Raw genomic sequence first — 20,885 nt, 5'->3', positions numbered from 1 at the left:
TCTCTAGGAAGTATCCGAGGCCCAAGCGAGCCACTGACCTCAAGGCCACACCCTCCTTCCCGAAGGCAGCGGTATCCAATAACTGGCCAAGGGGGTGCAAAGACTCCAGCCTCCTCGCCTCAGCTGGGCCATCTCTGGGGGGGCCAGGCCAGCTTCCAGGCTCCCAGGAATCGGCCAAGACCTCCATTGCCTCTACAGCGCGGCCCAGTCTCGCCCTCCGCCACTCGAGCCTCCTGCCTCCACGCAGATCCCTGGAACGCTCCTCTAATGTCAGTCAGTCTCAGGGTCTCCTTCCCGGCAGATGACCCTGCCCACAGTTCGAGCTCTGGCTCTGCCACCTGTTAACTCAGTACCTCTCTGTGGGCCCCCGTTCCCTCATTTGCAAAATGGGGATAATGGCCATATCTACCTCGCGGGCTTGCGCGGGCTTGTTGTCAAGCTTGAAAGAGAAGGGTTCATACAGGTAGAGCACTTCGAACAGGGTGTGGCACAAAGTAAATATCCAATAAACGCTAACTATGCTACTACTGTCGTCTGACGGCGGGAGTCTGAGATGTCCGGGTCTCCTCCTTCACATCCTGCCTCGGTGTTGCGGGAAGATACGCTTTTCCATCCCTTGTTTTCCTGTGTTTCCTCTCTTCAACCCAGACCAAAGTGCTTACTTCTAAAAAGGAGGGGAGCTGGTATTTCTGAGTACGTACTTTGTACCAGACACTCTCCTAGCCGCATTCATTATCCTGCTTAATTCCTAATCCTGAGAGCCATGAATTATTACCTCCCTTTCCCAGATGAAAAAAATTGCTGGTCACATAAGATAAATGACCGAGATCACACAGCTAATAAGAGGCATATTTAGTAGTTGAGTCCCAGACTCTGTCACCAAAGTCCAGCCTTCTCTGTTCTTCCAGAATCCCTCAAGTGACAGGAGACAACAAGACAGCCATCAGAGGGCTGGCTGGGCGCTCAGGAACAGAAGCAGAGGTGGCAGAACAGAAAAGGGCTTTCATTCATTTAAGCCACTAAAGCCATTGTTTTCCCCCTTCAGATCCATGGCCACGGTGCGAAATTTTTAAAGGACGGGAATTCTTGACTCTTTTACCATGAAATGGCTGAGCTAAAGTATGTGAGCTTCATAATGTAGTACATTCCACAGAGTGATTCTGTTATAACTCGGGGACAAGTTTCTTCTCTCGTGACGTGGGTATCTTTGGAAAGTAGAATCTGACCTACAGAAATGGGTCCTCATTCTGGCTGCAGGCACCCCATGCACCGTTCTCTCTCCTTGCCTCCACGGGGCCACGTCTCTGTGACCTTTTCCCCCGGTTGCTTTTGCTGGTGTTTCTTCTTTCTTATGATAGTCTCCGGAGAGGCATTTTCTAACAAGTTGAGAGTCCTGAACATATATAAAACATATACAAACTTCAAATTTGAAAATTGGAATAAAAAAATCAAGTTTTTAGGGCACACCTCCCAGGTGACTTGAACTCCCATCTAGACAGAAGAAGTACAAGACTTAATTGCACCACGTGGCCAGCATTCACCAAAGAGGACTCCCTGATGGGACAACAGCCATTCTCTCTTGTCACATACTGGGTTTTCATAGCCTTGGCTTCCCTATCCCTGATGATCTCATTCCAGGAAATATTAGAATGTATCAGAATTTTCTAGAGCAAACCAGATCACACCACCATGCTCACATCCATTAGTCTTAAACATGGCCCTAGTGCATGTACCAGGCCCTGACTCCATGACTCACAAATCTTAGGTCTCTTTCCTCATGAGTCAACGGGTCTTCTTGGAGGGTCCAGATGGGCTTCAACTGTCCCATTAATTCCAGAACATCTGCTTCTGTATCACCTGCTTTCTCCCCACCCCTCATGCTTCGCTTTCTTTTTTTTTTAATTTTTTATTGTTATGTTAATCACCATACATTACATCATTAGTTTTGGATGTAGTGTTCCATGATTCATTGTTTGTGCATAACACACAGTGCTCCATGCAAAACGTGCCCTCTTTAATACCCATCACCAGGCTAACCCATCCCCCCAACCCCCTCCCCTCTAGAACCCTCAGTTTGTTTCTCAGAGTCCATCGTCTCTCATGGTTGGTCTTCCCCACTGATTTCCCCCCCTTCATTCTTCTCCTCCTGTTATCTTCTTCTTCTTTTTTTTCTTAACATATATTGCATTATTTGTTTCAGAGGTACAGATCTGTGATTCAGCAGTCTTGCACAATTCACAGCGCTCACCATAGCACATACCCTCCCCAATGTCCATCACCCAGCCACCCCATCCCTCCCACCCCCCCACCACTCCAGCAACCCTCAGTTTGTTCCCTGAGATTAAGAATTCCTCATATCAGTGAGGTCATATGATACATGTCTTTCTCTGATTTACTTATTTCACTCAGCATAACACCCTCCAGTTCCATCCACGTCATTGCAAATGGCAAGATCTCATTCCTTTTGATGGCTGCATAATACTCCATTGTGTATATATACCACCTCTTCTTTATCCATTCATCTGTCGATGGACCTCTTGGCTCTTTCCACAGTTTGGCTATTGTGGACTTTGCTGCTATAAACATCGGGGTGCACATACCCCTTCAGATCCCTACATTTGTATCTTTGTGGTAAATACCCAGTAGTGCAATTGCTGGATCGTACGGTAGCTCTATTTTCAACTGTTTGAGGAACCTCCATACTGTTTTCCAGAGTGGCTGCACCAGCTTGCATTCCCACCAACAGTGTAGGAGGGTTCCCCTTTCTCCGCATCACCGCCAACATCTGTCATTCCCTGACTTGTTCATTCTAGCCATTCTGACTGATGTGAGGTGGTATCTCATTGAGGTTTTGATTTGGATTTCCCCAATGCCGAGTGATGTTGAGCACTTTTTCATGTGTCTGTTGGCCATTTGGATGTCTTCTTTGGAAAAATGTCTGTTCATGTCTTCTGCCCATTTCTTGATTGGATTATTTGTTCTTTGGGTGTTGAGTTTGATAAGTTCTTTATAGATTTTGGATACTAGCCCTTTATCTGATACGTCATTTGCAAATATTTTCTCCCATTCTGTCAGTTGTCTTTTGGGTTTGTTGACTGTTTCTTTTGCTGTGCAAAAGCTTTTTATCTTGACGGAATCCCAATAGTTCATTTTTGCCCTTGCTTCCCTTGCCTTTGGCGATGTTTCTAGGAAGATGTTGCTGCGGCTGAGGTCGAAGAGGTTGCTGCCTGTGTTCTCCTCTAGGATTTTCATGGACTCCTGTCTCGCATCTAGGTCTTTCAACCATTTGCAGTCTATTTTTGTGTGTGGTGGGGTAAGGAAGTGGTCCAGTTTCATTCTTCTGCATGTGGCTGTCCAATTTTCCCAACACCATTTGTTGCACAGACTGTCTTTTTTCCACGGGACATTCTTTCCTGCTTTGTCAAAGATGAGTTGACCATAGAGTTGAGGGTCCATTTCTGGGCTCTTGATTCTGTTCCATTGATCTATGTGTCTGTTTTTGTGCCAGTACCATACTGTCTTGATGATGACAGCTTTGTAATAGAGCTGGAAGTCTGGAATTGTGATGCCGCCAGCTTTGCTTTTCTTTTTCAACATTCCTCTGGCTATTCGGGGTCTTTTCTGGTTCCATACAAATTTTAGGATTATTTGTTCCATTTCTTTGAAAAAAGGGGATGGTATTTTGATGGGGATTGCATTGAATGTGTAGATTGCTCTAGGTAGCATTGACATCTTCACAATGTTTGTTCTTCCAATCCATGAGCACGGAACGTTTTTCCATTTCTTTGTGTCTTCTTCAATTTCTTTCATGAGTATTTTATAGTTTTCTGAGTCCAGATCCTTTGCCTCTTTGGTTAGATTTATTCCTAGGTATCTTATGGTTTTGGGTGCAATTGTAAATGGGATCGACTCCTTAATTCCTCTCTCTTCTGTCGTGTTGTTGGTGTATAGGAATGCCACTGATTTCTGTGCATTGATTTTCTATCCTGCCACTTGACTGAATTCGTGTATGAGTTCTAGCAGTTTTGGGGTGGAGTCTTTTGGGTTTTCCACATACAGTATCATATCATCTGCAAAGAGTGAGAGTTTGACTTCCTCTTTGCCGATTTGGATGCCTTTGATTTTTTTTGTTGTCTGATTGCTGTGGCTAGGACTTCTAATACTGTGTTGAATAGCAGTGGTGATAGTGGACATCGCTGCCGCGTTCCTGACCTTAGGGGGAAAGCTCTCAGCTTTTCCCCATTGAGAATGATATTCACTGTAGGTTTTTCATAGATGGCTTTTATGATATTGAGGTATGTACCCTCTATCCCTATACTCTGAAGAGTTTTGATCAAGAAAGGATGCTGTACTTTGTCAAATGCTTTTTCTGCATCTATTGAGAGGATCATATGATTCTTGTTCTTTCTTTTCTTAATATTGTATCACGTTGATTGATTTGCGGATGTTGAACCAACCTTGCAGCCCAGGGATAAATCCCACTTGGTCATGGTGAATAATCCTTTTAATGTACTGTTGGATCCTAGTGGCTAGTATTTTGGTGAGAATTTTTGCATCCATGTTCATCAAGGATATTGGTCTGTAATTCTTCTTTTTGATGGGGTCTTTGTCTGGTTTTGGGATCAAGGTAATGGTGGCCTCATAAAATGAGTTTAGAAGTTTTCCTTCCATTTCTATTTTTTGGAACAGTTTCAGGAGAACAGGTATTAATTCTTTAAATGTTTGGTAGAATTCCCTTGGGAAGCCATCTGGCCCTGGGCTTTTGTTTGTTGGGAGACTTTTGATGACTGCTTCAACTTCCTTAGTGGTTATACGTCTGTTTAGGTTTTCTATTTCTTCCTGGTTCAATTTTGGTAGTGAAACATCTCTAGGAATGCATCCATTTCTTCCAGGTTATCTAATTCGCTGGCATAGAGCTGCTCATAATATGTTCTTATAATTGTTTGTATGTCTTTGGTGTTGGTTGTGATCTCTCCTCTTTCATTCAAGATTTTGTTGATTTGGGTCATTTCTCTTTTCCTTTTGATAAGTCTAGCCAGGGTTTATCGATCTTGTTAATTCTTTCAAAGAACCAGCTTCTAGTTTTGTTGATCTGTTCTACTGTTCTTTTGGTTTCTATTTCATTGATTTCTGCTCTGATCTTTATTATTTCTCTTCTCCTGCTAGGTTTAGGCTTTTTTTGCTGTTTTTTCTCTAGCTCCTTTAGGTGTAGGGTTAGGTTGTGTATTTGAGACCTTTCTTGTTTCTTGAGAAAGGCTTGTATTGCTATATACTTTCCTCTCAGGACTGCCTTTGCTGTATCCCAAAGATTTGGAACTCTTGTGTTTTCATTTTCATTGGTTTCCAGGAATTTTTTTAATTCTTCTTTAATTTCCTGGTTGACCCATTCATTCTTTAGTAGGATGCTCTTTAGCCTCCATCTATTTGAGTTCTTTCCGACTTTCCTCTTGTGATTGAGTTCTAGTTTCAAAACACTGTGGTCTGAAAATATGCAGGGAATAATCCCAATCTTTTGGTACCGGTTGAGACCTGATTTGTGACCTATGATGTGATCTATTCTGGACAATGTTCCACGGGCACTAGAGAAGAATGTGTATTCCATTGCTTTGGGATGGAATGTTCTGAATATGTCTGTGAAGTCCATTTGGTCCAGTGTGTCATTTAAAGTCTTTATTTCCTTGTTGATCTTTTGCTTAGATGATCTGTCCATTTCAGTCAGGGGGGTGTTAAAGTCCCCCACTATTATTGTATTGTTGTCAATGTGTTTCTTTGCTTTTGTTATTAATTGCCTTATATAATTGGCTGCTCCCATGTTAGGGGCATAGATATTAACAATTGTTAGATCTTCTTGTTGGATAGACCCTTTAAGTAGGATATAGTGTCCTTCCTCATCTCTTATTACAGTCTTTGTTTTAAAATCTAATTTGTCTGATATAAGGATTGCCACCCCAGCTTTCCTTTGGTGTCCACTAGCATGGTAAATGGTTTTCCACCCCCTCACTTTCAATCTGGGGGTGTCTTTGGGTCTAAAATGAGTCTCTTGCAGACAGCATATCGATGGGTCTTGTTTTTTAATCCAATCTGATAGCCTGTGGCTTTTGATTGGGGCATTTAGCCCATTTACATTCAGGGTAACTATTGAAAGATGTGAATTTAGTGCCATTGTATTGCCTGTAAGGTGACTGTTACTGTATATTGTCTGTATTCCTTTCTGGTCTATGCTGCTTTTAGGCTCTCTCTTTGCTTAGAGGACCCCTTTCAATATGTCTTGGAGGGCTGGTTTCATGTTTGCAAATTCCTTTAGTTTTTGTTTGTCCTGGAAGATTTTTATCTCTCCTTCAATTTTCAATGACAGCCTAGCTGGATATAGTATTCTTGGCTGCATATTTTTCTCGTTTAGTGCTCTGAAGATATCATGCCAGTCCTTTCCGGCCTGCCAGGTCTCTGTGGATAGGTCTGTTGCCAATCTAATGTTTCTACCATTTTAGGTTACATATCTCTTCTCCCGAGCTGCTTTCAAGATTTTCTCTTTGTCTCTGAGATTCGTAAGTTTTACTATTAGATGTCGGGGTGTTGACCTATTTTTATTGATTTTGAGAGGGGTTCTCTGTGCCTCCTGGATTTTGATGCCTGTTTCCTTCCCCACATTAGGGAAGTTCTCTGCTATAATTTGCTCCAATATACCTTCTGCCCCTCTCTCTCTTTCTTCTTCTTCTTCTGGGATCCCAATTATTCTAATGTTGTTTCATCTTATCGTATTGCTTATCTCTCGAATTCTGCCCTCGTGATCCAGTAGTTGTTTATCTCTCTTTTTCTCAGCCTCTTTATTTTCCATCATTTGGTCTTCTATATCACTGATTCTCTCTTCTGCGTCATTTATCCTAGCATTTAGTGCCCCCATTTTTTATTGCACTTCATTAATAGCCTTTTTTATTTCAATTTGGTTAGATTTTAGTTCTTTTATTTCTCCAGAAAGGGTTTCTCTAATAACTTCCATGCTTTTTTCAAGCCCAGCTAGTATCTTTAAAGTCATGATTCTGAACTCTAGGTCCGACATCGTATAATGTCCGTATTGAGTAGGTCCCTGGCAGACGGTACTACCTCTTGTTCTTTTTGCTGAGGTGATTTTTTTCGTCTTGTCATTTTGTCCAGAGGAGAACAGATGAATAAGAGAACAAAATGCTAACAGGTTAACAACGTCCCCAGCAAATATACTCTAAAGAAATCAGAAAAGACCTGAAACCAGGGGAGAAGAAAGGGAAAGAAAGAAAAAAGAAAGAGAAAAAAAAAAGAAAAAGAAAAAGATAAAAACAAACAAAAACAGAACAAAGCAAAATAAAACAGAATATGATCAAATATGGTCAGGTTAGTGCATAGATCAGTGCCACATACTAGATTTTGGGTGTATTTTGGTCTGTTAGAAGAAAGTGCCTCCTAAAATTTTAAAGAAAGAAAGACTTATATATGTACAAAATAAGGGTTGATACAACGAAGGGATGGAATATGACTGTAAAGATGAAAATTATAAAAGATTTTATAAAAGGAATTGATAGATAAGAAATTGTTTGAAAAAACAAAGAAGAAGATTAAAAAAAAAGAAAAAAGAAAGAGAATGTGATCAGGCAGGAGACTAGAACAAAGCCATACACTAGTGCTTTAGGGTATATTTTGATCTGTTAGAAGAAACTGTATCTGAAAATTTTTAAGAGAGAACAACATATATATATATATATATATGCCAAAAATAAGGGTATCTACTATGAAGGGATAGAATATGACTCTAAAAAGGAAAAATAAAAAATTTTTTTTTTCAAAAAGGGATTGATAAGATATTGGTTGAAAAAGGGAAAAAGAAAAATTAAAAAAAAACAGTTAAAAAATTAACTTTGAAAAACTAATGAATCATGGTAAAAAAGCCATGAATTCTATGTGCAGTATTCCCCTAGCGCTGGAGTTCTCCCGTTCTCCTTGATCGGTAAACTTGGTCTTGGCTTGCTGGCTGTTCGTGCTGATCTTCTGGGGGAGGGGCCTGTTGCCATGGTTCCCAAATGTCTTTGCCGGAGGCAGAATTGCCCCGCCCTTGTGAGTCCGGGCTAAGCAAGCTGCTCGGGTTTGCTCTCGGGAGCTTTTGTTCCCTGCAAGCTCTCGGTACAGCTTTGGAGGATGAGAGTGAAAATGGTGGCTTCCCAATCTCCGCCCGGAGGAGCTGAGAATTCGGGGCCCCGCTCCTCAGTGCGCCCCCAGAGAAAAGCAATCACTCCCGTGTCCCCGGTCTCCGGCCGCATTCCGTGCTCACCAGGCCTGTGACCGAGCATTTTTATCTCTGGCACCCAACCCCTTGTGGAGTCTCCAAACCCAGCAGATCCCTGCGGTGCGCTCCCGTGCCGCTCCTCCCGGGGGAGGAAGGGGAGTCTCCCCGGATCTGCCACTTGTTGTGTCCCTGCTGGAGGAGCAGTAGCCCAACTGGGCCGCGGATCACAGTTTATGGCCACCCCGAGCTGAGAGCCCGCGCCTCGGCTCCGTCTCTGCAGCCGGCTTCCCCGCTCCGATACCTGGGAGCTCTGGCGCACTCAGGCACCTCCAGTTTTTCTGTGACCCCAAGGGTCCTGAGACCACACTGTCCCGCGAGGGTGCCACCCCCCGCTTAGCCACTGGAGAGACGTCCCTCAGCGGAGCCAACTTCTAAAAGTTCCGATTTTGTGCTCCGCGGCTCTATCACTTGCCAGAAGCAGCTGACGGAGGCCCCTCCCCCGCCGTCTATCCTCCCGAATATCACCTCGGATTCACTTCTCCGCACGTCCTACCTTCCAGTAAGTGGTCGCTTCTCTGTTCAGAGAGTTGTTGCTACTCTCTTCTTCGATCTCCTGTTGAGTTCGTAGGTGTTCAGAATGGTTTGATCCCTATTCAGCTGAATTCCTGGGACCAGAGGAAATCCAGGTCTCCTACTCCTCCGCCATCTTGCTCCACCTCCCCTATGCTTTGCTTTCTGCTTGTTGTTTCCATACCTTTCAGGGACAGGGATAGAGGAGGCTTCCAGAAAGCATCAACAAATGATCAACTGCAACTTACCATTCAGCTTGGCGCTAAATTTCTTAACTTCTAGAACAGAGGTGAATTAGATAATCCTAATTATCTGATACATGGAGGACCCATATGGGGCATAGGGAAAGACCAACTTCTTACCCCTAGATTTGGAGTGAAATGTATTGCCTGGAACTTTCAATAAAAGAATTTGAAGGGAGAAATCACATTTATGGAGACCACGCTAGGCATTTGACATATATGATTTCATTTAAGCCTCTCAAAAATTCTAGGAGTTAGTCTCTCTGCTGTAGGTTAGAAACTCATCCACGGATAGGTTACGTAGCTGGCTGGCTCAGGCAGTTAGTAAGAGGAGGAGCTAGGGTTCAGATCCAAAGTGCTCTTTCCTCCTCATCAATGGATAGTATCTTCAAGGCCAGTTTTTTAGTAGCTGAAGAGACATGCATCATTCTCATATTGACCTCAATAATAAACCATGGACCTCAAAATTCAATCTTCATTTATTCCGCAATGACTTATTGAATGCCTATTATTTTCCAGGCATTTCTAGAGAAGGCTAAATTAATACAGCCCGGGCACTCACGTTGCTTATGCCTCTCAAAAGCTATCTAGCTAATGCAGTGTATTTGTGAAGCCCATTATACATATTGCGTGTGTGCACACGTGTGCACACACACACAGCCCCTTCGGGTAAGTTAACTTAGAGGAGCCCTCACTGACTGTTTTCAGCCAGTCCCCCCCAGCATGCACACATGCAAGCACCGGGGTCCGGGGGGGCTCCCCTCGCCAACCGGGACTCCGTCTGCTCTGAGAGCTTCAGGCTGTGCACCCCTGGATCCCAGCTGCCCAAGCCCCTCTGGTCCCTGACTTCATTTATTTTCCTTTCCTCTTCCAGCCCTTGTCTCCAGAGCCTCGTTCCCAGGGTACAGCGACACAGTGGGAGCTCAAAGGAGGAAGGAAAAGAGAAAGGAAACCCAGATCTGGCCCTGGGAGTGTATCCTCTCTGACTACAGAGTAGTGAGACTGGTGAGCCACTGAGATAAACATTCGCTTGAATATATATATTCTGGGAGATTTGGTTGACAGTCAATCCTCATTCATGCATTTGGTGAATACTGGAGATCTACCATGTGTCAGGCAGCCAACAAGGTCTTGGGATTATAGTGGCGAGTGGAGCAATCCTGGTGTCTGCCCACGTTCTACTGGGGCAGGATAGGGGCCATGGGGCAAGAGGGTAAGCCAAGCACAGAGTCCAGAAGGAGCCATGAAGAAAGGAAGGAGAGGCCTGAGACCAAACAGTCCAGGATGGGGAGGCAAAGTCAACAGGAGGGCTCTGAAGGAAGAGCAGGAGCCAGGGGTCTGTGGGGCATCTGGGAAGGGGGACACGTCCTAGGTAGGGAGGTAGCACACACAGGAAGTCGTTCTGCAGGCAGTGGTCGCAAGAGCAGGGAGTCCAGATCTGCCGAGCACACAGGCCGGGGGCAGAGGTGCTCTCAGGGGGTTCAGCAGCCCTTCAGAAGTCTTTAGTGGGAACATGTGACACGCTTTAGCTAGAGAACACTCAGGTGCCATGTGGAGAAGGGGTTGGGCCTGGGTCAGGGAGCAAAATGAAGATGGTGTATTATCTAAATTGTTCAACTATAGTAGCACAAACTTAACGATGTGCAACAGTACACGTTCATGGATCGTACAGTTCCCGTGGGCCAGGAGCCTGGCGTGGCTTACCGACAACCTCGTCCACGGGCCTCTCCCAGGTGTTGGCTGGGACTGTGCCCTCATCCGAGCCCTTACAGGAAAGAAGTCACTTACTTCCAAGCTCATGTGGTCAACAGAATTCCATTGCTCCTGGTTGTAGGACTGAGGGCCCCATTTCCTTGCTGGCTGGTGCTGGAGGCCCTGGCAGGCGGGTAGCTGGAGCCTGCCCTCCACCCCTGCGGGTTTCCTCCATGTCTCTGTCATGGAGGGGGTGGGGGTGGGGGTCTCCCAACGCAGCCGCATTGCACCAATGATATGGCTTTATGGCTGGACCTCGAGAGAGGAATCAGGGTCGCCCGCGGTGAACATTTGGGCAAAGGGAGATCATGAGTGAAGGCAGAAGGTATGAAAGGGGATGGTGTTCTCAAGGAACAGCAAATGTGGCCAATCGCCTACCCAAAGGCCATTCTCCCCTTCCTTCCCTGGTCATCGGACTGCATCGGGTCCTGTTCATCACACCACATGGCTGTGTGCTTGGCCTGGAATCTCTCATCAGCCTTGGGGATGGAAGCTGGATCACACTAAGCCAATAATGCTAATTTGATTCCTAGTGGTGGTTAGCGAAGGCCCTTAATGCCGTTCTGGACAATGTGATGTGCGGGGGAAGTTTGAGAGGGGGCTGCTCTTGGGAAAGGTTTTCCTCCTGGATAGAAAAGGGATATTCAAGTAGAAGTTTCCATCTGTGGACATAGCTGGGTGAGTTTGTGATACTTGGGGCCACACCAGGCATCTTGGGCCCACACTGGAACCTGCCGAAGGCCCAAGCCAACCCACTGGGGACTGCAGAGCAGAAAGCTGGAGAACACTGGAGTCTTTGGAGACCCCACTGGGCTTCTAGAGTAGCCAATCCTGCAGTTGCCTACCTCTGACTCTCATCATATGATATAATTGACTTCCCCCACGGGTTACACCATCCACAGCCAAAGCTTGAACACAGACCACACGTTGTCCGGTGACGTGGCAGGAAGTGACCGCAGGCCCGTGAGCTGCGGCCAGCGTGAAGATCCTCACGGGCACTGCCGAGGGGCTCAGCTTTTTCCTGTGAGCTCTGGGGAGATCTCTGATTTTAAGGAAGGGTACAGTCCTGGTTCTTGGCTAATCCTGGTGGCCGGGTGGCAAATAGATCAGAGACAGGAGGGAACTGTGACAGGAAGACCAGGTGGGTGATGGCTGCGAGTCTAATCAGGAGACTCAGAACGAGCTCAGTGGACACAGAGAGGAAGGTCTGAGGGACATTTCCAGGTAGGAGGGGAGGATTTAACGAGTTTAATGTCAGGAATGAAGGAGAGGCATGGGTTTCCCCAGCGGGAGAGATGGTAGCTAACAGTGTCTGCCCACCGTGACCACTCACCAATCCTGGAAAATACCATTCACGTTCATCCACCTCGATGCCTTTATTCCTGATGTTGTCTCCCCCGGGGGACCTTCCTTGGTGAATTCCCATTCCCGTGACCCCACGTAATAGCACTGCTGCTGTAGGGAAATCAGATGCCATTGGCAGCACCGGGCTTGCAGGGCGTGGATCCCGAGCATAACCCCCAGGAGGGAGAACCACCTATACCAACCGTATTCAGGAGCCCCTCCGAGCACCGCCATCCCCTACTGCAACCCATGGGGGGAGCTGTAGGCTGAATCACTTCCAATATATTGATTGTAAACTTGGCCAAAGAATATAAAGCTAGCATCTCACGCTGCATCTATTTCTTGAAGACAAAGGCTAACCTCCAAGTGCCAGAAATGTGCTTGGAACAATGCTTGTTGTGTTTCACTTCCCAAGGCTTAGATTTCTTGTTTTCTGTAAAATATAGTATTAGATAACCGGGGTGGGGGGGGGAGCGGAGGCGGGGGGGTTTGTATGAAAGGGTACCGTCTACATTCTTCACATTGAAAACCTGCTTAGAGTGGTTTTCCTGCTCGGCAGCAGCCTTCGTGAATGTTCTCTTGTTTGTGGCCACATTTTGAATTCAGCTGAAGGGTCCTGCTTGATGGTGGGGATGGGGCTCCGGCTGGTTAAGTCGCTCATCCCTGGTATCTGATGCTGAGTGATGAGAAGCGTGAATGATGGAAGGAGTAGACAGCTGGTTAGTGGCTGAGCTGGGCCAGGTGTGCTCGGTGTATGACTTGGTTAGCTGTGGGGTAGGAGGACTGGCATCTCCCCTAACTCATTGCTTTATGGCAGAAGCTGAACCAAAGGAGGTGACCTCTGCCCAGGCCTGACCCACATGAGGAAGAGGACCAAGACTAAGGGGACACCACTGGAAATGACCAGAAAAGGTACCACTGGCAGGGCACGGGAGGGGAAGAGATGCCTCTGGGGAACCTGAGCCTCGACCCCCAGCAACCTCTAGCGCCCTGTCATGGCCTGTGATCACCAGGCTTCTGGGCTGACCCGGAATCAGTCAAGTCTGAGAGTCCACAGTTGATGGGGGTAGAAAAATGGACAAGTCAGGCGGCAGCATCCTCACCCCTTCTGGGAGCATTCCCCGTACAAGGGTAGCACAACCAGCACTAGGGAACTGGCTTCCCATGGACTGACTTTGCAAACTGCAAAGCAAAAGTCAATTCAGAGGCAAAGGGCAGGATGTTTGTTTCAGGTGTGCGACCTTGCCCAGAGCTTCCTTAGGTAAACTGAGGTATGCGAAGGCCTGGGAACTGTCGACAGGGTGACAGCCAGGCCCCTGAATCTGTGTTCTTTGTCCGAGATGGGAAAAGAGGTAAAAAATCTGCCCGGGTGGTTTTGACCATTGGGCTAGAGCCAAGGTTGGGAAAGTACAGCCTGTTGGCCAAAGCCAGGCTACCGCCTGTTTTCTGTGCGACCCTTGAGCTAAAAATGGTTCTTACGGGTCAACGTTTGCAATCGATTTGATGATAGGGAGTGCTGACTTCGTACCCCAGTTAAATGAAGTGTTATCTTTCCCAAAACAGAATTTCAGGCTTTTCATTAGCAGACTGATGTTACCCACCAACCAGCCAACAAAAACAAAACTGTATTCAATCATCATGATTATATTTTGAATTCTACCAATAAAAAAATTGTGGGAATTCATTCTCTCTTTTGTTATAGAAATACCCAGGTAATATTCTCCATTTTGCCCTCTTGACCTACAAAACCTAAAAGACTTCCCACCCAACCCTTTACAGGAGAAGGTGGCTGACCGCTGCGCTAGAGCCGTTCCCGTCCCCATGTGCTCAGGCACCGGCAGCAATGGCTCACCCTGGGAGCGTGCTAGGAATGCAGAGTCTCAGGCCCCACCAGCCCTCCAGTGTCAGAATCTGCTTTTTGACAAGCTCCCTGGGTGGTATGTGTGTGTGTGTGTGATGTTTGAGAAGCGCTGCCCTGGAGTCTGTGTGGGAATGTCCCAGAGTGACTGATAGCCTCATGAGGCCCCAGCCTGGGAATGGGCGCTAGCACCCCATGGGTACCCCAGGGTGGAAGCCCAGCCTCTCTCACTGGGGGGTGCTGCTCCTCTAGGAAATGCCCCAATGCTGGCCATCGAAAGCTTGGCACACAGGAGGCTGGGGGCGCACACCCCAATCCTAAAAGGCCACCTTCTGCAGTCTCTGGGACCTTAGTTTTCCCATCAGCATAATGAAGGGGTCTGAGGAGCTGACATCCAAGTCCAGTACGGTTTGGTCACATGGCCTGGTTTTGTGTTTCTTTTTTGTTTGTTTGTTGCTTTCTGTTTTGGTTTGGGGGTGTTGACAGGATCGTCGGTTCTGTCACTATGGCCGCTTGTAATGAAAAAGGGACCAGTGCTCGTGTAGATTCCAGAGAAAGCAGTGCATTAAGATATTGGATTTGTGCGTCATTTTATGTGGAACGTCTTCTGTCAGGTTGGTGACTTTTTCTAGTTCTAGTTAGAAGTAACAGAAGAAGATGCTCGGGAATCAGATCTGGGGAAGTGTGTATCCCTGGGGCCTGGATGGCTTGATGGTTTCTGATCAACCCCATTGAACGAGGCTCTGGGGCCCGCCATGAATTCACTAGCGCAGGCCATCTTTATTGGCTGTCCTCTTGTGGTCGGCATCTGGGAGCCACAGAGATGTGGCTGTGACACATGACAGGCACAACTCCGCCCCCCTGGGGCTTGCATGCCACTGAGCGAGGCAGACTTGAAGTAGTACCTTCAAGCCAAAGGGGAAAAGATGGAAGAATGTTCCAGCCTAAGAGAAAAGCATGTGCAAAGCCCTTGTGCCAGGAGGGAGCATGGCTGTTTTGAGAAATGACTACAACCGGAAGCCAGTGTGGCTGAGGGTCCATGGGGGCAGTGGGGGAGGAGTGGGAGATGAAGCCGGGGGGCTTCACTCACCTCTCTGGGCCTCCTGTTTTTTCTTGAAAATGAGTTTCAACTAGATAATCTCTAAATAGGAGAACGATATAGTTTATTGTCCTAACCAGGACACTCTTGAGAGTGAAAGGGGGAGCAATTAATAACTACACCAGGACAACAGGAGTAAACCAAGTCAGTCTCGGAAACCAGGACTAGAAATCCCTGAAAATCTCTGCTCCAAACCCCAAGTGTCCTCACTTCCAGTTCAGTGCTCCATCTATCTACAGTTCCCTTATGGATTGGGACCTGAAGTCAACCCATTTGTAAACAGAACTGCATGGATCCAAGGTGTCTGGTGAACTTCAACTCCCAGCTCACTAAGAACATTACAGACATTCATTTTGCTCCCAAAGCACTTTTTACCCCACTGCATTGTTTGACACTATTTGCAGGCAGCAGAAAGAGGACCCGTTTCAGCCCTTGGAAGGGTGGGATCACTGGCGAACGCAGGGGCTGGCTGGGCCTCAGTCTGTCTCTGATCATTGATGATGCCAGGTGTATGGAGGTGGGGGTTGGGGGGAAAGGCAGATGGAACAAGAGTGCCCCCAGAGCGGGACTGGCCACTATATCCTGGTTAGGCTCAGGGCTCTCCACAGGCTACCTGCTGGTCAAGGAATTATCGTGTTTGATATTAAGTAGAATCCAGTTTATCTTAATGGGAAAAGCAAATAGGATTTGGAAATAGGAATAGGAAATTCAGGTTCACCTCAGGGTCACACACCACTCACCAGCTGGTGACCTTGGACGAGTCACTTATACCTCCTGATCCCCAGTTTCCTCATCAGTAAATTTAGATATTACCACCCTTTGAGGCTATAATTAGGATCAAATCAAGTCCACAATATGAAAGTATTTAGCAAACTATGAAGTTTTTTTGAACTCTTAACTTTGAAGTATTACAGACTTACAAGTTACAAAAAGAATTCCCATGTGCCCTTAGCATCCTCAAATGTTGACATCTGATGTAATCACAGTTCAGTGATCAGAATCAGTAGGTCAACATTGAACAACACTATCAAACTAAGCTGTAGACCTTGAATTTCACAAAATGTTCTAACTAATGTTTTGTGGGTTGTTGTTTTTTTTTTTTTCTTGTCCAGGATCTGGTCCAGTTTCTTTAGTTGTGATACCTCTTTCTGTTTTTCTAATCTGTAACAGGTCCTCAGTTTTCCATTATCTTTTATGACCTTGACACTTTTTTAAAAAAAGATTTATTTCTTAGAGAGAGAGCATGTGAGCAAGGGGGCGGTGGGGCAGAGGGAGAGAGAGAATCTCAGGCCGACTCCACACCTAGCACGTGGAGTCCGACGCGGAGCTCAATCCCAGCACCCTGAGATCATGACCTGAACCAAAATCAAGAGTCGGATCCTTAACCCACTGAGCTGCTCGGCGCCCCAAGCGCATGCGCTTTAGAGTCAAATAGAACTAGGCTCATAGTTGAGCTCTTCCACTCTATAAATGTGCAAACCCCTTTGGGTCTCAGCTTCTTAATAAATCAAGTGGGAATAATTAAACTCCCCTTGAGGCTGTTGTGAACATTGGGTGACACAGAGTCTGCAAACAACCTGGCCCGGGGCCTGGCTCACAGGAGGTGCTCCAACAGGGTAGCCAGTCCTGACACCCATGCACTGTCCATCGCTGTCAGCCATGCGCCCAGGCTTCAGGACGGACACGTGACTCCACCTCTCGCAGCCAGGGCCCTGCAGAACAGAAGGCCTTCTGAGAGATGGTAGGATGATTTCGGTCTATCTGTTATCCTGCTCTCATTTTTGTGTTTGGGAATTCGTTAAGAATTCATTTTGATGAATCCCAAATGCATGCACCATGAAAAACAATTAGCATTAATAGTGTAAAAGAAGGAGATCAATAAATAGATTCATTTTTAAACTGTAATAATTTATTTGCTTCCTGACTTTTGGGAAATACTGCATCTTCGGGTGACACACCGACCTTTAAGTAGCCAAACCCTGATGATTTGTGACAGGAGGGCTGCTACGCGGGGCGCACACCCAGCTCTGGAGCGCACGACACCAGCGACCAACAGCACCAGTGGGCAGGCGTAGAAGCAGCCCCTTCCAGCAGACATTGTGCCCTGACAAACTGTTCATCAGGCGTGTCTCATCCTTACACGCTTCCCGAGCGCAGCACAGCAGATGGTAGAAATTAAGGAGACCGGTATACCGAAGACGGGGAGGGAAAATCTGGCATTCATCAGACGATGAGCAGGGAAAGGAAGAAAGAACCATTTGAAGAGGAGCTGCTGAGGCTCTAAGACACAAGACGTGCCGCGTCAGGGTCTCCCTTGCAGCAGGAAGGCACGGGAAAGAATGTCTGGGTGCAGAGACAGGAGGTGATCCGACACCTATCAGGAGGGAAGGGGCAAAAGCAATGAGACTGCATAGACATGGAGGGAAGAAGAGAGAGAGCCAGGGCCCCCTCCTCCCTCGCTGTGGAGTGGAGGGCTGATGCCGTCATCCTTTCTCGTGACCACGAATGAAACACAATGACCTTGTACTCCTTGCACCTAAGACGCCGGAGCGGCAGGAGCTCAGCGCCGAAGGAGGCGAGGGCTTGTTTAATAGAAAGGGGCAGTGGGGTGCGAGTGAGACTGCAGCCCTGCTCTTTTGCAGCCCCAAGGGGTGGCAGCAGCAGGGAGACCAACATGTGGGTTCTCTCCTCCCGGGAGGACAGCGGCACCAGGCTAGGGCTCGGGACTCCGGACAGACGGATGGCACAGCCCATGGTGCCCAGGGGGCCATCTGCCGGCTGCTGGGCCAAGAGGGCAGCGGGGCAGACAGCGGCCTGGTTTGCGGGTGGCTGCAGATGGCCAGCAGCATGCTCCCCCCCCGCCCCGCCGGGCTGGGGGCTGGGGGCCAGCACAGATTACATTTTCAGGTGATAGTCATCTTTGACCTTTGGGACCTCTGGGGCCACTGGTCATCCATCTTAGAGCCGCTGACTAGCAACCTCTGGGCTATTTTTATGGCCAGCAAACATTGCCCATTGATTGAATTGATTGAAATCTGCATCTGGTTCGTGGGGAAAGGACACAGCCTCACAGCCCGAACGTGCAGCGGTGTTGTCTGTGGTCTTCTGCCCTCTCCTCCCCTCTTCCCTCTCCCTGCGCGGAAGTGTGCCTGGAAATAGGGCACACGTGGAGACGCGCGCGCGCACACACACACACACACACACCCCAAGCACACAGCCACACACACCCGCAAACACACACCTGTACGCACCACCACTCCTACAGACACACACTTACCACATTCTTTTCCAGCACGTTTCCTGGCATGGTGCTCATTTCCTGTCAGAAGTGAAAGGGCTCCTCAAAGGACTTCAGCTGAGAAAAGCAGAGGAATGTTTAACTCAAGGGGAGTCCACACAAACCCACACACTAATCTATAAAAACACGCACTTGGGAGCTTGGAAAATAAAAAAACAAACAAAACATATCCGGAATAAAAAACATGTCTGGTGATTTTGCAATGAGTCAGCTTGGCTAAGCGGAACACTGTTTCCCATAATTTCCTTCCCTGCATGTTTAGGGTGAAATTTAGGTGAGATAAGTGCCGGAAGGGAGGTAGGCCTCATGACTATTCTGGAAGGTTCCCCCTTCCCCCTGCTTCCTGTCCCAGCCTCCTCCCCTGAGGAACCAGAGCCTCCTCCCTGGTGTGGGGCTGGCGGGGGGCTGAGGGCCTGGGGAGCCCTTTATCTGGACCAGTTGGGTTGGGTGGTTGGGAGATGCCCATGTGGTGACAGTGGCCGCTATAGGGTGAGCCTCGGTAGGGTCACAAGATCCTGGAGCCCCACCCCAGACTGGGGAGATGTGCTTCTGTTTAAGCCTTTGATCTAATGCCAGGTTGAAGATAGATGCCAGGGGATTGGCTCCTGCAAACAAAACAAAAAATAAAACAAACAAACCAAAGGGAAAAAAAAGAAAAAAGAAAAAAACGAGTGGCAAGGGAATTTTGTTAGTGGGAAATAAGGTAAATTGGCAGCCAGGAGCCTGGGCCACGTGGCACTGGACAGGGACCCCGAAGATGGCAGCAGGCAAGGGGCCTCACAGTCTGCAGGAGAAGTAGGGTGTGGCCCTTTCCCAAGCCCTGCTCCCCTGGGACCCAGCCCTGCCAGGATACACAGGTCACCTCCAAGGACACCAAGATGACACCTCCTATTCTGCGGCCTCCGGCGACCAGGTGGCCCTCGGAGTCGGGCTGGCTCCAATTTGTACACTGGTTCAAATCCCAGCTCCACCGGTTTCCGGTTATTGTGACCTTGGACATTAGTTACCCCTGTTACCCTCAGTTTTCCTTTCTGTAAAATGGGCACTATGGTACTTATCTCCCATGGGGCTTGTGAGAACTATCGAAGCTGACGCGCCCGGTCCCTGCCTTTCCCTGCCTCTGTGGCAGGGTGTCTCAGCCACCACACTTCCGGCAGTTTGGGTGACTAGTTCTTGGCTGTGCAGGGCCATCCTGTGCGGTCTGAGATGTTTTGCAGCATCCCTGCCCTGGGCTTACTAAATGCCAGTCACACCTGGTTCTGACATCCATCAGGGTCACAGACACTGCCAGGCGTCCCCTGGGTCAGACTGCCTGCTGGAGAGGCTCTGCAGGGGGGAGGCCAGCCGGTCTCCATGGGAGGGGTGTGCGAGGCAGAAGGCGCTACCTTCAGCGACTGTTCTCCCCCTGCAAGCTGGGACTCCTGGCATGGCCTTTGGCTTCTCGTTCCCTCGTCTGTAAAACAAGGATAATAATATTCCCATCACAACGGGGGATCACAATGTGACAGTGTTTGTAATTCGAGTGTTTGAATGGAAGGCATCGTCACCATTGGAATGGTGGCCCCTGAGGACAGGGTTTTGAATGCCTCATTCACAGGAGGCCCTCGGGGAAACAGGCCCCCAGTGAGAGCGAATGTTCCTTGCGCTGAGCTGCCGTGGGGTCTGGTGAGGCGGCTGCGCCCTCCGACTCCATCAGCAATGAAAGTCGATGAAATTGATTCCTCCATGACCTTTGACCCTGCAGCGGGGCTGTCATCAGGAGGTTGGTCTCAAACTGGAGTGTGCACAAATCCACGGGAGGCTTATCAGCAGCCAGCTTCCCAGCCATGCTGCTGGAGAGGGCTCTGGGGTGCAGGAACCTGCATTTAGACAGGGGTCCCCCTTGCAAGCCAACTCCTGTGCACAGCCACCCCCACTGTCACCACTCGGTGAGGGGGGGGAGCAGTGGCCTCCCTGGCCCTTGGGCAGAGGTCCGTGGTGCTTCCATTAGAGCAGCCTGCAGCTTTCCAGCCCTGCCCTCTGGCTACAGCTGGGAGGCATCGTCTGCCCTCTGGCTACAGCTTGGGGGCTACGGGACGATGCGTTCCAGGGCATTCCGGGACATCCGCGTTTGCCCGGGATCGGGCACCCCACAGGCTAAGCAGGCCTCCCTAGCAGGCTTAGCCTTCCCCACATCTCCCACCAAGGGGCATCCGTGTGGAGCCCACCCAGCCTCTCCCCAAGTACACAGGGCGCCCCGACGCCATGCACCCAGAGCCTGGGGCCCAGGACCGCCCGTGGCCGCTGCGGGGCTTTCCGTGCCTGGGATTGGCTTTCTGATGGGCTTTATTTGTTGTCTTGCTTTTTTGAAAAAAATAGCTGAAGGGTACGAGGTCAGGAGCATGGGCTCTGCCTTTGGATGCCACAGTGAGGCCCTCCAACACCAGCTGGGGCCTACCGGCCCCGCAGGCTCTCTTGTCACTGCTCTGACC

At 48.3% G+C, this 20,885-nt stretch overlaps 1 long non-coding RNA gene across 1 annotated transcript; it reads right to left on the bottom strand.

Moving 5' to 3' along the window:
• Window positions 1-17,003: 17,003 nt before the first annotated feature.
• Window positions 17,004-18,535, bottom strand: LOC114208911 (uncharacterized). Its single transcript, XR_003609179.1, has 2 exons — window positions 18,394-18,535; window positions 17,004-17,490 (listed from the first exon to the last, which is right to left on the bottom strand). It is a non-coding gene; the product is annotated as an uncharacterized LOC114208911 (long non-coding RNA).
• Window positions 18,536-20,885: the final 2,350 nt, after the last annotated feature.

The sequence above is a fragment of the Eumetopias jubatus genome, unplaced genomic scaffold (assembly GCF_037043125.1).
Source record: "Eumetopias jubatus isolate StellerSeaLion01/CBP00866 unplaced genomic scaffold, mEumJub1_p1.0 scaffold_16, whole genome shotgun sequence".
In the NCBI taxonomy this organism is placed as follows: Eukaryota; Metazoa; Chordata; class Mammalia; order Carnivora; family Otariidae; genus Eumetopias; species Eumetopias jubatus.
The sequence above is the reverse complement of the archived record's forward strand: the minus strand, read 5'-3'. Positions and strand labels throughout refer to the sequence as shown.